The 16,881-nt window shown below is 39.8% G+C and overlaps 1 non-coding gene across 1 annotated transcript; it reads left to right on the top strand.

The window, feature by feature from the left end:
* The first annotated feature begins 3,504 nt into the window (after nucleotides 1–3,504).
* Nucleotides 3,505–3,611, top strand: LOC117078590. Its single transcript, XR_004435040.1, has one exon. It is a non-coding gene; the product is annotated as a U6 spliceosomal RNA (small nuclear RNA).
* Nucleotides 3,612–16,881: the final 13,270 nt, after the last annotated feature.

Below are 16,881 nucleotides of genomic sequence, written 5' to 3'. Positions count from 1 at the left end.
GGTTCCTCAAAAAATTAGAAACAGAACTATCATATGACCTAGTTACCCTATACCTGGTTATTTTTCTAAAGGAATTGAAATTAGGATCTTGAAGAGATACCTTCACTTTCGTGTTCATTGCAGCACTATTCACAATAGCCAAGACACAGAAACAATCTAATTGTCTGTCAGTGGATGAATGGATAAAGAAAATGTGGCCGGGTGCGGTGGCTCATGCCTGTAATCCCAGCACTTTGGGAGGCCGAGGCGGGCAGATCACGAGGTCAGGAGATCGAGACCATCGTGGCTAACACAGTGAAACCCCGTCTCTACTAAAAATACAAAAAATTAGCCGGGCATGGTGGCGGGTGCCTGTAGTTCCAGCTACTCGGGAGGCTGAGGCAGGAGAATGGCATGGAGCTTGCAGTGAGCCGAGATCGTACCACTGCACTCCAGCCTGGGAGACACAGTGAGACTCCATCTCAAAAAAAGAAAAGAAAAGAAAAGAAAATGTCACATACGCACACACACACACACACACACACAGGAATATATTTAGCCTAAAAAAAAAAGAGAAAAATCCTATCGGTCCCGACAACATGAATGGACCTGTAGTGAAATAAGCCAGACACAAAAAGACAAATATCATATGATCTCACTCATACGAGGAATCTAAAATAGTCAACCTCATAGCCGTGGGGAGTAAAATGATGGTTGATGGGGTCTGGGGGAGGAAAAAATGGGAAGGTGATGGTCAAAGGGCACAAAGTTTCAGTATGCAATATAAATAAATTCTGGAGACTTACTTATGATATTATGATACAAGCAATATATATTTGGTCTCTACCTCAGGTTCTTGGCACAGAGCTCCTAAAACCCTTGTAATTTCCTGAGTAGCAGCAGGCTAGGTGTATCTTTTGATCTAATATTTGGTCTTTGACCCAATTCCTGACATGGAGTTCCTAATCCCTTGGAATTTCCTGGGTGATAGGAGTGTCTTTTATTCTAATGAAGCAACTCTTTGTGGGCTCCTGGATGGGGGCTGGTCAGCAGAAAGATCAAGCTGTGATTAGAAGCTTGGAACTTTCAGCTCTACTCCTCCCCATCCTCTGGGAGGGGGAAAGGGGCTGGAGATAGAGTAATAATCATGTGTGCCTGTGTGATGAAGCCTCCATAAAAATCCCTGAACTACAGAGTTAGGAGAGCTTCTGGGCTGGTGAACACATCCACATGTCAGGAAGGTGGCACACCGCAACTACATGGGGACAAAAACTCCTTCACTCAGGAACCTTCCAGTCCACACCCTATGTATGTCTTCATCTTGATATTCAACTATACCCTTTGTCATATCCTTTATTAATATAATAAACCAGTAAATTTAAGTGTTTTCTTAAATTCTGTGAGGCACGCTAACAAATTAATGGTACTTGAGGATGGGGTCATGAAAAACCCTGATTATTAGCTGGTAGGTCAGAAGCACTTGTAAAACAATCTGGAGCTTTCAACTGGCATTAGAAGTGGGGGGCCATCTTGTGGGACTGAGCCCTTAACCTGTAGGATTTGACTCTAATTCCAGGTAGAGAGTGTCATAATTGAATTGAATTATAAGACACTCTGTTGGTGTCTGTTGCAGAAAAGTTTGGTGTTTAGGGAAAAAAGCCACACATTTTGGCCACAAAAGTGTTCTGTGCTGTGTTGAGTGGAGCATGTGAGAGAAGGAAGAACATCTTTTTTTTTTTCCTATCAAATACACTAATAAACAGCATAATATCGATAGGTAACAATAATGTATTATATGCCTAAACTTTGCTAAGACAGTAGATATGTTAAGTGTTCTTAACACACACACACACACACACACACACACACAATGATAATAAAGGGGATGGGAGGACTCTTTGGAAAGTGATGGATATATTTATGCCCTTATCATTAACATTAAATGTATAGAGCTTTTTAATATGTGAATCATATATCAATTAAATAGTTTAAAAATGAAATAAAATGTGGGGACATTACTAGAGACCTTACAGAAATATGAAGTAGTATAAAACATACGATGGACAATTGTCTACCGCATATTAGATAACCTAGATAAAATGGACAACTTCCTAGAAACACAAAAACTGCCCAAATGACTCAAGAAGTGCAAAATCTGATGAGATATAGGTAAAGAAAATGAATCAGTAACCAAAATCCTCCTAGAAAAGTCCAGGATCAAATGGCTTTGGTAGTGAATTGTACCAAACATTTAAAAGTAATTAACACAAAGTTGGGTGCAGTGGCTCACGCCTGTAATCCCAACACTTTGGGAGGCTGAGGTGAGCAGGATCACCTGAGGTCAGGAGTTCGAGATCAGCCTGGCCAACATGGTGAAACCCCATCTCTACTAAAGATACAAAAACTGCCAGGTGTGGTGGTGCATGCCTGTAATCCCGGCTACTTGGGAGGCTGAGGCAGGAGACTAGCTTGAACCCGGGAGGCAGAGGTTGCAATGAGCTGAGATTGCGCCACTGCACTCCAGCCTGGGTGACAGAGCGAGACTCTGCCTCAAAATAAATAAATAAATAAATAAATAAATAAATAAATAACACAAATACATCTTGAAGTATTCCAAAAATTAGAAGAGGATGTGACATTTCCTAACTCATTCTATGAAGACATCCTTAAACGGATATCACAGCCAGACAAAAATATCACAAGAAAACTATAGATCAATTTCACTATGAATATAGATGTAAAAATTCTCAAAAATATCAACAACTATCAAACTGAATCTAACAGCATATTAAAATATTATACTCCATGACCAAGTGGAATTTATTTCAGGAATACATATTTAGTTCAATATATGAAAATCAACATAATACATCACATTAAGAGAATGAAGGAAAAACATCACGTTCTTACAAATTGATACAGAAAAGGCCTTTGACAAATTCCAATTCCCTACCATGATAAAAACACTCACCAAACCAGGAATAAAGGAGAACTTCCTTCACATGATAAAAGGCATTTACAAAAATTTAAGGATGAAAGACTTTCTCCTATAATCAAAAACAAGACAAGGATGCCCACTTTTACTGCATCAGTTCAACATGGTACTGGAAGTCTAGCCAGATAATTAGGCAAGCCAAAAGAATAAAGGCATATAAATTGGAAAGGAAAATGTGAAACTCTCTCTCATCATTAATGACATGATGCTATACATAGAAAATCCCAAGATCCACAAGAAACTTACTAGAACTAATAAACCAGTTCAACCACCTGTGGCAAACTGCTTACTACCATTCCACAAAGACACGAGAAGCTTGCATCATAATGTCAATGTGCTCGCTGCTACTTTCATTTAAAAAACCTGCTATGAAAATAATGTGTAATTTGTTGTCAATTAAATAAATTCTGGCATAGATTCCTTTTCTTTTAACTTCAGATTAGCACTTTGAGTAGCATCATTCAGGATTGATCATATGCTCCAACTTTATAACTAAATTTTACACATTTAAATTAATATGAAAAATGATTGTGCTCACTTTGGCAGCACATATACTAAAATTGGAACGATATAGAGAAGATTAGCATGGACCCTGTGGAAAGATAACATGCAAATTCATGAAGCATTCTGTATTTTTAATTAAAAGACACAGAATGGCAAGGTGGATAAACAGTCAAGACCCATCAGTGTACTGTATTCAAAAGACCCATCTCACATGCAAAGACACACATAGGCTCATGAAAGCAGAAAGAAGGCAGGGTTGCAATCCTAGCTTCTGACAAAACAGACTTTAAACCAACAAAGATCAAAAAAGACAAAGAAGGGCATTACACAATAGTAAAAGGTTCAATTCAACAAGGAGAGCTAACTATCCTAAATATATATGCACCAAATACAGGAGTACCCAGATTCACAAAAGAAGTTCTTAGAGATCTACAAAGAGACTTAGACCCCCAAACAATAACAGTGGAAGACTGTAACACCCCACTATCAATATTAGACAGACTGTCAAGACAGAAAACTAACAAGGATATTCAGGACTTGAACTCAGCTCTGGATCAAGTGGACCTGACATATATCTACAGAGCACTCCATGCAAAAACAACAGAATATACATTTTTCTTGGTACCACGTAGCACTTACTCCAAAATCGATCACATAATTGGAAGTAAAACACTCCCCAGCAAATGCAAAAGAACTGAAATCATAACAGTCTCTCAGACCACAGTACAATCAAATTAGAACTCAAGATTAAGAAACTCACTCAAAACCACACAACTACATGGAAGCTGAACAACCTGCTCCTGAATGACACCTGGGTAAATAATGAAATTAAGGCAGAAATCAAGAAGTTCTTTGAAACTAATGAGAACAAAAAGACAAAGTACCAGAATCTCTGGGACGCAGCAAAAGCAGTGTTAAAAGGGAAATTTATAGCACTAAACGCGCACATCAAAAAGCTACAAATATCTCAAATTAACACCCTAATAACACAACTAAAAGAACTAGAGAACCAAGAGCAAAAAAACCCCCAGAGCTAGCAGAAGACAAATAACCAAGATCAAAGTTGAACTGAAGGAGATACAGACACGAAAAACCCTTCAAAAAGTCCATGAATCCAGGAGCTGGTTTTCTGAAAATAATAATAATAACAATAATAACAAAATACATAGACCACTAGCTAGACTAATAAAGAAGAAAATATAGAATAATCAAATAGACACAATAAAAAATGAAAGAGGATATCACCAATGACCCCACAGAAATACAAAAAACTACCAGAGAATACTATAAACACCTCTATCCAAATGAACTAGAAAATCTAGAAGAAATGGATAAATTCCTGGACATATAGACCCTCAAGACTGAACCAGGAAGAAGTTGAATCCCTGAATAGACCCATAACAAGTTCTGAAATTGAGGCAGGAATAAATAGCCTACCAACCAAAAAAAGCCCAGGACCTGAAAAATTTACAACTGAATTCACCCAGAGGTACAAAGAGGAGCTGGGACCACTTCTTCTGAAACTATTCCAAACAACTGAAAAGAAGGGACTCCTCCCTAACCCACTTTATGAGGCCAGCATCATCCTGATACCCAAAACCTGGCAGAGATACAACGAAAACAAAAAAACTTCAGGCCAATATCCCTGATGAACATCGATGCAAAAATCCTCAGTAAAATACTGGCAAACAGAACCTAACAGCACATCAAAACGCTTATCCACCACGATCAAGTTGGCTTCATCCCTGGGATGCAAGTCTGGTTCAGCATATGAAATCAAATTAACATATTTTATCACATAAACAGAACCAATGACAAAAACCACAAGATTATCTCAATAGATGCAGAAAAGGCCTCCGATAAAATTCAACATCCCTTCAAGTTAAAAACTCTCAACAGACTAGGTATTGAAGGAACATACCTCAAAATAATAAGAGCCACTTACAGCCGGGTGTGGTTGCTCACGCCTGTAATCCCAGCACTTTGGAATGCTGAGGCAGGTGGATCACCGGGGGTCGGGAGTTCGAAACCAGCCTGGCCAACATGGCAAAATTCCATGCTACTAAAAATACAAAAATTGGCCTGGCATTTTGTATTTTTAGTGGCAGGTGCCTGTAGTCCCAGCTACTTGGGAGGCTGAGGCAAGAGAATCGCTTGAACCCTGGAGGCAGAGGTTGCAGCGAGCTGAGATTGTGCCACTGCACTCCAGCCTGGGTGACAGAACAAGACTCCATCTCAAAAAAAAACAGAAAGAAAAAAAAAGAAAGAAGAGCCATTATGACAAACTCATAGCCAGTATCATACTGAATGGGCAAAAGCTGGGAGCATTTCCCTGAAAACCAGCACAAGACAAGAATACACTCTCTCTCCCCTTCTATTTAACATAGTATTAGAAGTTCTGGTCAGGGTAATTGGTCAAGAGAAAGAAAGAAAGGGCATTCAAATAGGAGGAGAGGAAGTAAAATTGTCTCTGTTTGCAGATGACATGATCCTATATCTAGAAAACCTAGATATAGGTTTTTCATGTTTGTTGGCTGCATAAATGTCTTCTTCTGAAAAGTGTCTGTTCATGTCCTTTGCCTACTTTTTAATGGGGTTGTTTGGGGTTTTTTGCTAAATTTTTTAAGTTCCTTGTAGATTCTGGATATTAGACTTTTGTCAGATGAATAGATTTCAAAAAATTTCTCCCATCCTGTACGTTGTCTGTTGACTCTGATTATAGTTTCTTCTGCTGTGCAGAAGCTCTTTAGTTTAATTAGATTCCATTTGTCAATTTTTGCTTCTGTTGCAATTACTTTTGACATTTTTGTCATGAAATCTTTGCCTGTCCCTACGTTTTGAGTGGTATTACCCAGATTTTCTTCTGGGTTTTTATGGTTTGGGGTTTTACCTTTAAGTCTTTAATCCATCTTGAGTTAATGTTTGTATATGATGTAAGGAAGGGGTCCAATTTCAGTTTTCTGCATATGACTAGACAGTTTTTACAGCACCATTTATTAAATAGGCAATCCTTTCCCTGTTGCTTGTTTTTGTCAGATTTGTCGAAGATCAGATGGTTGTAGATGTGCAGTCTGATTTGTGATATCTCTATTCTGTTCCATTGATCTGAGTCTGTGTTTGTACCGGTACCATGCTGTTTTGATTACCGCAGCCTTGTAGTATAGTTTGAAGTAGTGTGATGACTCCAACCTTTTTCTTTTTGCTTAGGATTGTCTTGGCTATACTGGCTCTTTTTGGTTCCATATGAATTCTAATGTAGTTTTTTCTAATTCTGTGAAGAATATCAATGGTAGTTTATAGGAATAGCATTGAATCTATAAATTGTTTTGGGCAGTGTGGCCATTTTCACGATATTAATTCTTCCTATCCATGAGCATGGGATGTTTTTCTATTTATTTGTGTCCTCTCTGACTTTCTTGAGCAGTAGTTTGTAGTTTTCCTTGAAGAGGTCCTTCATTTCCCTTGTTAGCTGTATTCCTAGGTATTTTATTCTCTTTGTAGCCATTGTGAATGGCAACACATTCATGATTTGGCTTTCTGCTTGTCTGTTGTTGATGTATAGGAATGCTTGTGATTTTTGCACATTGATTTTGTATCCTGACTTTGCTGAAGCTGCTTCCCAGCTTAAGAAGATTTTGGGATGAGGTGATGGAGTTTTCTAGATATAGGATCATGTCATCTGCAAACAGAGACAATTTTACTTCCTCTCCTCCTATTTGAATGCCCTTTCTTTCTTTCTCTTGACCAATTACCCTGACCAGAACTTCTAATACTATGTTAAATAGAAGGGGAGAGAGAGTGTATTCTTGTCTTGTGCTGGTTTTCAGGGAAATGCTCCCAGCTTTTGCCCATTCAGTATGATATTGGCTATGAGTTTGTCATAAATGGCTCTTCTTTCTTTTTTTTTCTTTCTGTTTTTTTTTGAGATGGAGTCTTGTTCTGTCACCCAGGCTGGAATGCAGTGGCACAATCTCGGCTCGCTGCAACCTCTGCCTCCAGGGTTCAAGCGATTCTCTTGCCTCAGCCTCCCAAGTAGCTGGGACTACAGGCACCTGCCACCATGCCAGGCCAATTTTTGTATTTTTAGTAGCAATGGAATTTTGCCATGTTGGCCAGGCTGGTTTTGAACTCCTGACCTCAGGTGATCATTAGAGAAATGCAAATCAAAACCACATTAAGATATCATCTGATACCAATCAGAATAGTGATTATTAAAGAGTCAAGAAACAACAGATGCTGACGAGGCTGTGGAGAAATAGGAACACTTTTACACTGTTGGTGGGAATGCAAATTAGTTCAATCATTGTGAAAGACAGTGTGGCAATTCCTCAATGACCTAGAACCAGAAATACCATTTGACTCAGCAATCCCATTACTGGGTATATACCCAAAGGAATATAAATCATTCTATTATAAAGATACATGCACATGTATGTTCATTGCAGCAGTATTCACAATAGCAAAGATGTGGAATCAACCCAAATGCCCATCAATGATAGACTGGATAAAGAAAACGTGGTACCATATACACCATGGAATACTATGCAACCATAAAAAGGAATGAGATCATGTCCTTTCAGGGACATGGATGGAGCTGGAAGTCATTATCTTCAGCAAACTAATGCAGGAACAGAAAACTCAACATTGCATGTTCTCACTTATAAGTGGGAGCTGAACAATGAGAACACATGGACAGAGGGAAGGGAACAACATACACTGGGGCCTGTTGGGGGAGGGCAGGGGAGGCAAGAGTATTAGGGAGAAGAGCTATTGCATGCCGGGCTTAATACCTAGGTGATGAGTTGATAGGTGTGGCAAACCACCATGGCACACATTTACCTATATAAAAAAACCTTACTTATGTACATGTATCCTGGAACCTAAATTTAAAAATGTATTAACTTCTCAATCAAAATGAATTACTTGCTCTTGTGATTTTAATTTTAGTTTTCTCTAGGTCTGTATAAAGTGAGTGAATCCACTAACTGCTAGTATTCGAGTTCCTGTGCTGTTACTATTTCTCCTTATATTTAATAAACTGATATTTTGAATTCTGTAAACCTTGTAAACTTGCTAAACATGAGCTTTTCCCACACAGATGGATTTTATTTTTCTGTTATGAGGTTATTGAGCTTCTGAACTGGTATGATCTACGGCCAGATATTGTGTACTTCTTTTAATGCCATCAAGGTACTGAGTGTTATTATGGATGGCTTCTTGACGACATCCAGTAGACCTTGCAACACAGAGACCCATCCGTTGGCCTGACCAACAGCCTTTTCCATCTTGAAACTCCAAGAAAATTTCAAGGGAATTATAGAAGAATATTAGTGTCCCTCACCACTAATCAATCTTATTGAAGGAATATGAAAATAAAATTAATTGGAGATGAAATTAACTAGAGAGCCCAACCATGTATGTGAGTTATGGATATAACATCTCACATAAGCCACAATGCTTATTATAAACTGCAGTAAGTGAACTGTTATGTTTCTAACACTAGAGAGCAGTTACCTCAGAAACACATATGAAAATTACATCATCAATTTCAAAAGAGACATGAGAAATTGTTGGAGTAGGGGCATATTATTGAATAAATGATACTGGTATTATATAGAAAAAATCCATTTCTATTTTACTCTTCTATTTTCCATTTACCAGCCAAAATTCATTCTAGGTAAATAAGTATTTATTTCTCCTTCCACTCCATTTAAAACACTCACTAAGACATCTAATCTTCCTGGGATTTGTTCATGTGTATTGGAATTTAACTTGTTTTCCCAAACAACTAGCTAATTATTCCAACACCATTCACTAGATATGCAAAAAAAACCCAAAAAACAAGTTAACATAGCAGGCCTGAGATTGCTCTCCTTAGAAACTCCTGCTTGCCAGGACGGCCCTGGAGTCTGGGAACTAGGACTAAGGGAGAATTCCCATCATTCCTAGAGCTGATAAGAATGGCTCACTGTACATAAACTTTTTGTGCAAACAATGTGGTTCATGCAAAATACTTTCTTTCCTTCTTGGATTTTGGAATTTTGGTCTGTGCTAGGCAAAGGGCACATACTTGAAAAGCCCCCAATAAAAATCTTGGGCATACGGGCACATCACGAGGTCAGGAGATCGAGACCATCCTGGCTAACATGGTGAAACCCCGTCTCTACTAAAAAAAATACAAAAAACTAGCCGGGCGAGGTGGCGGACGCCTGTACTCCCAGCTACTCCGGAGGCTGAGGCAGGAGAATGGCATAAACCCGGAAGGCGGAGCTTGCAGTGAGCTGAGATCCGGCCACTGCACTCCAGCCTGGGGGACAGAGCAAGACTCTGTCTCAAAAAAAAAAAAAAAAAAAAAAAAAAAAAAATCTTGGGCATTGAGTCTCTAATGTTGTCTTTGGTAGACAAAACATTTCATACATGTTGTCACAATTAATTGTTGGAGGAATTGAGCATATCCTGTGTGACCATACACAGCAAGAGGACTCTTGGAGGCTTGAGCCTATTTTCTTCTAGATTTTGCTCCATGCTTTTTCCCCTTTGCTGGTTTGGTTTTGTATCCTTTCACTGTAATGAATCACAGCTGTGAGTACAACTATATACCAAGTCCTGTGTGTCCTGCTAGCAAATCATAGAACATATGGATGGTCGTGAGGACCCACAGCAGACAGAATATTTCACTTTCTTCCATGAATCTGAACTGTCGTCTTAGTATAAAAGTCTATATATGGGCTCTCCGTGTCCCATTTATCTTTTCCTGAGTCAGTTCTACTATTTTAATAACCGTAGGTTAATTTAAAAAAAAATTAGATTCCTGCCCAACCTCCAAATTACTTTTCTTTCAAAATTCCTGGACTGTTCATAGGTTTGTGTGTGCACAGAAATTTATAAGGATTTGTTGAACCTCTGAAAACCTCTAAACCAAGGACCTCTAAAGGCAAATGGGGAAAACCTAAAAATACTCCACTCACAAGAAAGAAAATACAACTAGCTAATAAACATCTGAAAATATGTTTAACCTTTTTACTAATATCAAAACAACAGTGCGATACTACATTATCTAATTCCATTAGTAAATGACTTAAAAATTAAAAATATATGCCAGTAAGGTCATAAACACATTAAAAACAGTATGTTCTAAGCTTACCATCTCTTGCTAAGACAAACTGTCTAGTGTACAGTCCCATCTCAAAGGAAGTATTTACTTGATTCTGAAGCAAGGTGTTTCCACTAACCTGAACCAGCATTCAACACCTGGGCCAAGGATAAACAAAGATACACAGAGAAGGAAGGATCAGGAATGTTAGTGGCAGAATATGAAGATTATCTGAATGGCTGTCCAATCAAACAGTACAAGTTAACCACTGGAGTGAAGGTATAAACACATTAGTTTAGGAAGTGGGCTCAAAAGAAGGTAGAAGTTCACGGAGTTGGTGAGAGGGATCAGGAGTGTCACCATGAAGGGGGTGGATGGCCTTCTAGAAAATATTTGAAGGATGGACAGGCTTTTGATGGATAGACATTATAGGGGGCTGAGGATAACTGGAGGGAAGGGACAAAGTAAGAAAGGTAGCTTTTCCAGGTACAACAAACTGTGTGAATAAGCTGCAGTGCAGATAATGAGTGTGAAGAGCTTATTTTAATCTGTAAAGAATATGTGATGTATGTGCCACCTAAAAGGCATTGGGTACAAATGTTTCAGAGATAAGTTTTAAGGTGTCTTAAGGTACAGACAATCTCTATCTTACACAAACAGTTCCTGAGACTAGAAAAAGAACAAAAGCTATCCAAACTGATTTATTGAGTTCAACATAACAAAACCATAATGAGAAAACTAAAGAATAAAAATAAAATTATAGGGCAATTTCAATCATAAACAATAATGAAAAATTGTCAAGGTGAACCCCACAGTATATTAACAAACAATGATAATAACAAAAATACTGTGATAGAACTTCAATGAGATAGGCATATCCACAATTGTAAATAGGAATATGCATACTTACAGTCAAAGATTTCAGCAACACTGTTTCAACAACAAAAAATAGAGACAACATAAGTAAAGATGTACAATAGAAGACGTAAAATTATGAACTGGAGAAGGGCCCAAGATGGCCGAGTATAAACAGCTCTGGTCGGCAGCTCCCACTGAGACAAACGCAAAAGGCAGGTGATTTCTGCATTTCCAACTGAGGTACACAGATTTTCTCTGGGTCATTGGGACTGACTAGGTGGATGGCATCACCTATGGAGAACAAAGAAATGCACGGTGGGGCGACAGTTCACCTGAGAGCTCCCTTCCTCAGCCAAGGGAGGTGGTGAGGGACTGTGCTACCTGCCCAGGGTTCTACACTTTTCCCACAGATCTTTGCAATCTGCAGATCAGAAGATTCCTTTGTGTGCTTACACCACCAGGGCCTTGGGTCCCAAGCACAAAACTGGGCAGACCTATGGCAGCTGCACCAGTCAGCAGTGGTTGGGGCAGGCACTGAGTTGCAGGAGTTTTTACATACTCTGGTGGCTCCCAGAACTCCACAGTGGCAGGAGAGCCATCCACTCCCATGGAAAGGGGGCTGAAGTCAGGGAGCCAAGTAGTCTTGCTCAGTAGGTCCCACAACCACAGAATCCCACAAGCTAAGACCCACTGGCTTGGAATCCCCGCTGGACAGCACAACAGCCTGGAGTCTGCGAAAGATGACTGAGTTCCCGGGAGGATGGGTAACTACCATTACTGTGGCTCTAGTTGGCAGTTTTCCACTGCCAGTGCTAGAGAAGCTGGGTGGTTTGGACTGGGTGATATTCCCCACAGCACAGCACAGCGGCTATGGAAGATCTTGGCCAGACTGCTTCTTTAGGTGGCACCTGTATCCATCCCTCCTCATTCGGCAAGGCCTACCTACAGGAATTCCTGCAACTCTAACCAAGGTCTTACAGACAGAACTCTCATCTCCCTGGGAAAGAGCACCTTCAGAGAGGGTTGGCCATGGTCTCAGGTTCAGCAGACTTAATCTTTCCTGCCTGCTGGCTCTGAAGAGTCCAGGTGATGTGGACAAGGGGGATTCCCCAAACACAGCATGCCAGCTCCACTAAGGGGCAGCCAGACTGCTTCCCCCTGATCCCACGCCTCCTGACTGGGTGAGACCTCCCAACAGGGGTAGCCAGACACCTCATACAGGAGAGTTCTGGCTGGCATCAGGTCGGTATCCCTCTGGGACAAAACTTCCAGAGGAAGGAGCAGGCAGCAATCTTTGCTGTTCTGCATGCTCCACTGGTGATACCCAGGCGAACAAGGTCTGGAGTGGACCCTCAGCAAACTGCAGTAGACCTGCGGAAGAGGGACCTGATTGCTGGAAGAAAAACAAACAGAAAGCAACAACAAAAACATCAACAAAAAAAGACCCCACAAAAACCCCATACAGGCCGGGCGCGGTGGCTCAAGCCTGTAATCCCAGCACTTTGGGAGGCCGAGACGGGCGGATCATGAGGTTAGGAGATCGAGACCATCCTGGCTAACACGGTGAAACCCCGTCTCTACTAAAAATACAAAAACTAGCCAGGCGAGGTGACGGGCGCCTGTAGTCCCAGCTACTCGGGAGGCTGAGGCAGGAGAATGGCATAAACCCGGGGGGCGGAGCTTGCAGTGAGCTGAGATCCGGCCACTGCACTCCAGTCCGGGTGACAGAGCGAGACTCCGCCTCAAAAAAAAAAAAAAAACCCCATACAAAGGTCAACAGCCTCAAAGAGCAAAGGTAGATAAATCCATGAAGATGAGGAAAAACCAATGCAAAATGCTGAAAATTCCAAAAGGCAGAATGCCTCTTCTCCTCCAAATGATTGCAACACCTCTCTAGCAAGTGCACAGAACTGGGCTGAAGCTGAGATGGATGAACTGACAGAAGTAGGCTTCAGAATGTGGGTAATAACAAACTTCATTGAGCTAAAGGATTATGTTCTAACCCAATACAAAGAAGCTAAGAACAATGATAAAAGGTTACAGGAGCTGTTAACTAGAATAATCAGTTTAGAGAGAAACATAAATGACCTAATGAAGTTGAGAAACACAGCACGAGAACTTCAAGCAACACACAAGCATCAAAAGCCAAACTGATCAAGTAGAAGAAAGAATATCAGAGCTTGAAGACTATCTTGCTGAAATGAGACAGACAGACAAGATTAGAGGAAACAGTAGGAAAAGGAATGAACAAAACCTCCGAGAACTATGGGACTATGTAAAAAGACCAAACCTATAACTGATTGGAGTACCTGAAAGAGACAGAGAGAATAGAATCAAGTTGGAAAACACACTTCAGGATAACATCCAGGAGAACTTCCCCAACCTAGCAAGACAGGCCAACATTCAAATTCAGAAAATCCAGAGAACCCCAATAAGATACTCCACAAGAAGATCAACCGCAAGACACGTAGTCATCAGATTCTCCAAGGTCAAAATGAAGGAAAAATGTTAAAGGCAGCCAGAGAGAAAGACCAGGCTACCTACAAAGGGAAGCTCATCAGACTAACAGTAGATATCAGTGGAAAACCTACAAGCCAGAAGACATTGGAGGCCAATAGTCAACATTCTTAAAGAAAAAAATATTCCAACCCAGAATTTTATATCCGGTCAAATTAAGCTACATAAGCGAAGGAAAATAAAATCCTTTTCAGACAAGCAAATGCTGAGGGATTTTGTCACCACCAGGCCTGCCTTGAAAGAGTTCCTGAAGGAATCACTAAACTTGGAAAGGAAAAACCATTACCAGCCACTACAGAAACACACTGAAGTACCAACGACACTATGAAGCAACTACAGTAACAAGTCTGCAAAATTAATCAACCAGCATCATAACAGGATCAAATTCATACATAACAATATTACCCTTAAATGTAAATGGGGTAAATGCCCCAATTAAAAGACACAGAATGGCAAGCTGGATAAAAAGAGAAGATGCATCAGTATGCTGTATTCAAGAGAAACATCTCATGTGCAAAGACACACAGGCTCGAAATAATGGGATGGAGGAAATTATACCAAACAAATGGAAAGCAGTAAAAAGCAGGGGTGGGAACCCTAGTTTCTGACAAAATAGACTTTAAACCAACAAAGGTCAACAAGGACAAAGAAGGGCATTACATAATAGTAAATGGTTCAATTCAACAAGAAGAGCTAGCTATCCTAAACATATATGAACCCAATACAGGAGCACCCAGATTCATAAAACAAGTTCTTAAAGACCCAGAAAGTGACTTAGACCCCCATGAAATAACAGTGGGAGACTTTAATACCCTGCTGTCAGTATAAGACAGATCATTGAGACAGAAAATTAACAAAGATATTCAGGACTTAGACTCAGTTCTGGACCAAGTGGACCTGATAGGTATCTACAGAACTTGCCACCCAAAAACAACAAAAAATACATTTTTTTCAGCAGCACATGGCACTTACTCTAAAATTGATCACATGATTGGAAGTACACTTCTCAGCAAATGCAAAACAACTGAAATCATAACAGTCTCTCAGAGCACTCAAGATTAAGAGTTGAGTGAATTGAAACCCACTCAAAACCACACAACTACATGGAAACTGAACAACCTGCTCCTGAAAGACTCCTGGGTAAATAATAAAATTAAGGCAGAAATCAAGAAGTTCTTTGAAACTAATGAGAACAAAGGGACAATGTACCAGAATCTGAGATGTAGCTAAAGCAGTGTTAAGAGGAAAATGTATAACACTGAATGCCCACATAGAAAAGCTAGAAAGATTTCAAATCGACACCCTAACATCACAACAAAAAGGCTAGAGAATCGAGTCAACAAACCCTAGAGCTAGCAGAAGACAGGAAATAACCAAGATGAGAGCAAAACTGAAGGAGACAGAGACGTGAAAATCCCTTCAAAAATTCAATGAATCTGGGTGCAGTGGCTCACGCCTGTAATCCCAGCACTTTGGGAGGCTGAGGCAGGTGGATTACGAGGTCAGGAGATCGAGATCATCCTGGCTAACTCGGTGAAATCCCGTCTCTACTAAAAAAATACAAAAAATTAGCCGGGCGTGGTGGTGGGCACCTGTAGTCCCAGCTACTCGGGAGGCTGAGGCAGGAGAATGGCATGAACCCAGGAGGTGGAGCTTGCAGTGAGCCGAGATCTCATCAGGGCACTCCAGCCTGGGCAACAGAGGGAGAGTCTGTCTAAAAAAAAAAAAAAAAAAATTCAATGAATCCAGGAGTTTTTTTTTATATATATTTAAAAGTCAATAAAATAGACCACTAGCTAGACTAATAAAGAAAAGAGAAAAGATTCAAATAAACAAATCAGAAATCATAAGGGGGATACCACCACTGACCCCACAGAAATACAAAAAAAACCAAAAAACAAACAACAACAAAAAAACCCCAGAGAATACTATAAACACCTCTATGCAAATAAACTAGAAAATCTAGAAGAAATGGATAAATCCTGGAGATATATACCCTCCAAGACTGAACCAGCAATAAGTTGAATCCCTGAGCAGACCAATAACAATTTCTGAAATTGAGGTAGTAATAAACAGCCTACCAACCAAAAAAATTTCAGGACCAGATGGATTTACAGCTGAATTCTACCAGAGGTACAAAGAGGAGCTGGTACTATTTCTTCTGAAACTATTCCAAACAATGAAAAGGAGGGACTCCTCCCTAATTCATGTTATGAGGCCAGCATCATCTTGATACCAAAACCTGGCAGAGATGCAACAAGAAAAGAAAACTTCAGGCCAATATTCCTGATGAACATAGATGCAAAAATCCTCAGTAAAATACTAGCAAACCGAATCCATACGCAAATCAATAAATGTAATTCATCACATAAACAGAACTAAAGGGAAAAAAGCACATGATTATCTCAATAGATGCAGAAAAGGCCTTCGATAAAATTCAACACCCCTTCATGTTAAAAACTCTCAACAAACTAGGTATTGAAGGAACACACCTCAAAATAATAAGAGCCATTTATGACAAACACACAGCCAATATCATACTGAATGGACAAAAGCTGGAAGCATTTCTCTTGAAAACCAGAACAAGACAAGAATACCCTCACTCACCACTTCTATTTGACATAGTATTAGAAGTTCTGGCCAGGGCAATCAGGCAAGAGAAAGTAATAAAGCATATTCAAATAGGAAGAGAGGAAGTCGAATTGTCCTTGTATGCAGATAACATGATCCTATACCTAGAAAACCCCATCAATACAGCCCAAAATCTTCTTAAGCTGATAAGCACCTTCAGAAAGTCTCAGGATAAAAAATCAATGTGCAGAAATCACAAGCATTCATATATACCAACAACAAACAAGCAGAGAGCCAAATCATGAATGAATTCCTATTTTCAATTGCCACAAAGAGAAGAAAATACTTAGGAATACAGCTAACA

The sequence above is a fragment of the Trachypithecus francoisi genome, unplaced genomic scaffold (assembly GCF_009764315.1).
Source record: "Trachypithecus francoisi isolate TF-2019V2 unplaced genomic scaffold, Tfra_2.0 Lachesis_group6, whole genome shotgun sequence".
NCBI lineage: Eukaryota > Metazoa > Chordata > Mammalia > Primates > Cercopithecidae > Trachypithecus > Trachypithecus francoisi.
The sequence above is the reverse complement of the archived record's forward strand: the minus strand, read 5'-3'. Positions and strand labels throughout refer to the sequence as shown.